Consider the following 5977-nt stretch of genomic DNA (forward strand, 5'->3'; position numbering starts at 1 on the left):
CAATCTACCCATTACTTGCAGTCTGATGTCATTGTTTGTGACTAGGTTTTTATTGCAGTTACAAAAATTGGATGACATTTCTAAGCACAGCCTGATGCTGCTTCAAAGAAATCTGGAGAAATTGGCATGTCAAGCCCATTACATATTAAGTGGAAATGTAGACTAGATAATATGCTTAATCATAATGAATTTTCTATTATTTTTTATTAATGGACTATTTTAACAAACCTGGAACTGAAAAGTTTCAACAGTACTGCAGTGTCTCCTGTAAACAGCTGGACACAGACAGTCGTCTGGAGGTGGAGTTCCACTGTTGTGGTTTTGGTTGTTAATGGAGTAGAGCTGGTTGTTGTCCTGTTATTGTTACATCAACTGTTGCAGTGGGATCTGCTGTTGTAGATGTTTCTGTTGTGACATCAGTAGTTGTTGAGATATCTGCTGTATCAGCGGAGTCAGCTGTAGTAGAAGTGGGTTCTCCTAAAGTTAAACTAGAAATCTCTGTTGTACTATCACCTGGAGTTGTGGATTTTTTACAGATCATGCTCTCAGTTGCACACTCCTGTTTTTATGACATAAAATAATGTATTTGTATTCTTAGTAGGCCAGCCTGCCTACTACTGTAAAATATGAGCATTATAATGTGTATGGGTTACTAATAGAAAGTTATTGAATCCAAAATATTCCAGGAAGACAAAAATAGGCTATTTGCAAAGGGGGAAATAACTCCATAGGTGAGAAAAGGAGGTAGAAAAACATAGACAGGAGTCAGAGAGATGTGGTGATTCTCCAACAAGCCATGTACACATTAAAATAAATATGATATGATCTAATACTAGTGGCATGTTTAGGGATCCAACGGCTAATAGCTAAAATAATAAATTATTCTGATTTCTGAAACCGTGTAGAAATCACTATATTCTGTATAAAGACACAGTCTGGTTATGAATCAAACATGCAGTCAGTCTAAAATTGTTAATAATCAATAATGAAAATTTGACAGTCACTTTCCTTATCTAGTGCCTGGTTCTGTATGCTGACAACGGACAACGATGCCTCAGTACAGCAGTGAAAAATACAGTCTATGGCAATCACACAGATCAAGCATGTAAGACCACAACCCAAGTTATAAAAAACATGCGAGCAACAGAAGTTTTATACATACATTCAAATGTTAGAAATTAACTTGCGTATTCCCATTTAGAAAATTTTCTCAACAAGTCCAAGACAAATGCTGCAAAGTGCATGTAATGCCAGACATTTTCTAACATATTTGGTCTTTGTGAATAAGTGCTGTGGTTTTAAAATGATTCGCCAAGTTTAAAGAAGTTAAGAATGTTCTGAATTAAAAAACTGTTCTGTCTCATTGCTGTTGTATATTGTATTATAACCTTCATTTCAGTTAGTTCATATGATTAATTGTCAGTTGCATCTTTATATACACTTTAATATATGTATCTATAAAAATGTCATATGCATCTCATATTCTTATAGAACAACTTCTTAAATTAATTTTAGCTGGTTGTGATAAAAAAAAAAAAAAAAAAAAAGAATCTGCTGTAGTTGGAGTATCTTGGGTAGAAGTAACTGTTGGATAAAGAAACAAGTTGTTGTTGGGGGGGGGGGGGGAGATACACTGTCAACATACAAATAAAACACATATAATTATTTTCTACATAAAGATGCAATCTGCTTATGAAGCAAACATGCTGTTAGAGATTAACTCTGCTGCTGTATCTTAATAGTTTGTGTTGTAAATACAATATCAGCTGGTTAGGCCTGGGATAAAGTGCTTTTTTCCACCAAAATTCAGATTTGGTCAATGTAACTAATGACACATAGACACTTTATGTGCCTGCAAAATTACTATTGTTGATGGGGCGTATCAATCCCAACTTGTCTCTCAAATATACCCTGCATATCTTTGCATTCTCCTAGCAAAGTCCTAGTTTATACAAATTATGAAACCAACAGAGAATAATCACAAAACATAAAAAATAAATCTACATTCACTGACTTTCTCAATTGAATTCACCAAATGTTAACTTACATTTTATTTGAGAGTTTGCATATGATACACATTTGTTTTTGATAGACGTACTGTATTTCTTGCTAAAAACACTTTCAGGGCCACGTAATCTTACAAAATACTTCTGGAGGAATCAAGGTATGACTGCAACAAAATATTTGTTCACACAAACACCAACATTATATTTGGATATAATTGTCTGACTGAATTAACACAGCAAATGTGTACTTACAATTGCCTTTTATGCCAGAAAATAAAGCCAGCCAGAATTTTATAAAAACTAGAAATAGCTCAACTTCTCATAATCTATGCGTACAGTGAATAAACAGCTTGACTGACAGGTGTTCTGACCAATCATAACATAACATTTTGTCAGACAAACAAAACAGACAGGAGAGTAGATTAACTTTGGTAGACCTAAGCTTGGAAAATTTTGTATTGATGTCTTTCCGCAGTTGAACACAGTCGGTGTGTGAATGTGTGTGTGAATGGGTGAATGTGAGGCAAATTGTAAAGCGCTTTGGATGGCCATGTGGTCTGTTGAAAGCGCTATATAAATGCAGTCCATTTACCATTTACCATTTGAAATAAAATATGTTCTGATGTTCATTAATGTTTTTTTTGTGCTTTAAGAAAATATGAATAGATGATCAGTTTGCTTGAACTGAGTCAATGCAATGATTTGTCATGACACATTAAAGAGCCTCAAAGATGTATTATTTAAACATTTGAAAGCTGACACTATGATTCATGACAGAAGTAACCGGATCTGTCTTGTCTGTCAGGGTGTTGTCAGTTTCCTCTTCGCTTCGTGATGTATTATCATCTATGTGAGAACATCATGTGTAGCATGAAAATGGCATGGCTTGTCGGACATTGCAACAGTAGCTAAGGAGGGTCGGTTTTTGGGAAGGGTCAATGTTTACACATTATTTTATTGTATATTAACACAAATTATCAAAACCAGTACATTTTCAAAGGTATTTGGACTTTAACACCCAACCTGGTCACAAACTAACACTCAGTAAATGAAGGATCAAATAGTTCAGCACGTTAACAGAACACATGAATGCCACCTAGAAATTTAAATTGTAGGTTTTGTTTGAATATTTACATACTCACATATTCTCGCTCCATGAAGAATAAAACACGGCCCAATGGTTGGCATTGTCGTACAGCAGACAAAAATGAAGTAGTTACATAATGAATATAATTAAAGTCTACTGTATTTCACAGTCAATACATACAGTAGGCTATTGTTCCTTGGCTAGATTTAAAGAAAATAAGAGCACTTTTATATAAACAAGTCAATAATTTTAAAGTTCTTAATTAAAGTCCTTTATGAATTTTAAGATTTAAATGCAAAAGAAAAGGCAACAGAGCTTACTGTTTCTATCAATGGTAAATTTTAAATTTAGAATAATGTAAGAAAAGTATTTTAAATGTTTTGCTTTGGCAACTTAATATATAAATCTAGAAGTAAAAGCAAACTTAAAACGCATTGAATAACTGATGAAAGACTGTATTACTGTACTTTGTAGGAAAAAGAATCATGATGTTAAAAAATAATTTTAAGTAACAATGTTGGATTTAAAATCAAATTAATGGATAAATGTTGTGTTTGTGGTAAACAGCCATGGACTAGGAACAGACTGTGTGTGAACCTCACATACAGCTCACAAAATCAGGCTTGCGCTGTGTAAGCTATTGTGCAACAAATGCATGACTGTAAAAGCAAAAATACAATGCATTTTCAAACATTTAGGTGAGATAAATATATATAATTTAGAAAAATGTCTAAATGTCTTGCATATCAGCTCTCTAGTCTTGTCTGTTTTTTTTTTCTTCACTGTGCCTCATTATTAATCTCAGTTATCATTGTTAATCTCAGTTAGGACTGATTTAGTGCATGCATTTCTACACAGCTTTTACATAATTTCACGTAATCTGCAAGTAAATGCATTTCCTTATTGGTGAATAAAAATATTTTTGTTAGGGTTTGCAAATGGCTTGGTTATTAGTTAATTAGGATTAGTTAATGGTGTAACTTTAGAGTATCTCTGCAAGCATAATCAGCATTTTGTCTTCAAAATGCTGAAACTAAAAGAATGAATTATGAGGACAGAGTTATTAGGGGTACGTCGAGGGAGGGAATGAGAGCAGGAGAGAGAGATTAATGTGTCCATGCAATCACCAGTAGGCCAGCAATTAGATAATAGGTTGGGCTCAGCAAACAGATGCTTTTAACTGCCCTTATTGATTGCTCTGACAAGGCTCTTTTTTTCCATACACTCTCTCTGCAGTTTTTTTCACTTTCGGCTTGGCTTGGAAATACACGGATGCCATTGCTGGTGCTGATTTGGCAGGAATCACAGAATGCAGAACCAACAGAGAGGAAGATGGATTTACACTGTATTAGCATTTAAAATGGTGCACTTTAATTCTCCATTTAAAGACTAGAATGTGCCTCGGGGCAAAATACACTAATCACAATAGGACTTGGCCACTTCATCATATGTTTTAATCAATTATGTATCTCATAATTTGTGACTGCAGTTGTATCTGATCAAATGCGCATTCTTATTCTTTAGCTAGGGTTAAACTAATTAATTTTATTTGGTTGGGACAGCAGCCCTGTAATTATGTCTCTATTTGTTTCTCTGTTTTGCCACTAGGATTTACACAAGCTCCAGTCTGGATCCAGAACACCTGAGAAGAGATGATGCCAACCCCTCAGATAATGCTAACCCTGAAACATACAGAACTAACAAATATTGCTACTGCAATCACATAATAATTGCTTTCAATAGTGTTTATTGTCTGGTTGACTACGTCTTGTAATAATTTTTCTGAAAATTCCTGTTCTATGCACATAAACTGACTTATAAGATCACTTATAAGATACTTCTAAATATTGTAGAAATTTAACTTTCTGTAAAGTTGCATTGCAATGATTTGTATTGTAAAAAGTGTTATACAAATAAACTTGAATTGAATTCAATAACAACATTTTGTCAATGCACATTTTTTGACTGAGTGAATGATTTTGTCTCCCACACTTTTAATGTCGCACATTCCCCAATGCTGAGATGGACCTGTTGACTTTATAAATGTTGACAAGTACATATATTTACAAAACTATATGTAGGTACTGCATGGTAAAATCAGTACTAAGCTCTGCGAGAGATTTACTCCAACAAGCAGATAAAATCAAAGCTAATTTAAGATCGTTCTCCTAGTTCAGTAGGCCCAGAAGTAATCTGCAGATTTTTCAGCATTTTTTTGGGATGATATTAGTGTTAAATCTATGGAATAAATAAATAAATAAATAAGTGTGTCAATTTGAATGGAGAACATTGTTAAATCATTTATATAATTCATCAAAAAGTTAATAAACATACAAGCGAAGTAATTTAAAATGACTGAGAAATAGCATACTTTCTCTTGCTATACTCTTCCATACTCTATGCCACTAGGTTATCACACAACAGCATGAAGGCAGGACAATGCTTAAATGTTAGAAAGTCATATTTATGATATATATACAGAAAAACAAAGAAAAAGATAAAAAGAGAGAGTTTAACCCTATTTAAACCGAAACCTATCCATCAGTGTTATCTATAGTACGTTGAGTTTTGAAAATATTATTTAAGTTGTAGGCCTAATGGGTCTTCTATGGGTTTTGAGAGAGAGGAAAAACATATTAAAAACCAAAAATACAGCATGTGATGTGTTTTCTCACTGTGCGTTCATTTGAACGGCTATACAAAAAAAGATATGCAGTGGACCTGACAAGTGCACTTAATTCTGAAGACTGTACAAACGACATACATACAGGCACTTTAGAGCTGGGTGGCTGAGAACGAACAGTGATTCGTAGTCTCGCGAGAACTCTACAGTTTTTTTTTTCTTTTGGTCGATTATGCTTATTATAAGGAGTCTCCCCCTACT

The sequence above is a fragment of the Carassius auratus genome, chromosome 7 (assembly GCF_003368295.1).
Source record: "Carassius auratus strain Wakin chromosome 7, ASM336829v1, whole genome shotgun sequence".
NCBI lineage: Eukaryota > Metazoa > Chordata > Actinopteri > Cypriniformes > Cyprinidae > Carassius > Carassius auratus.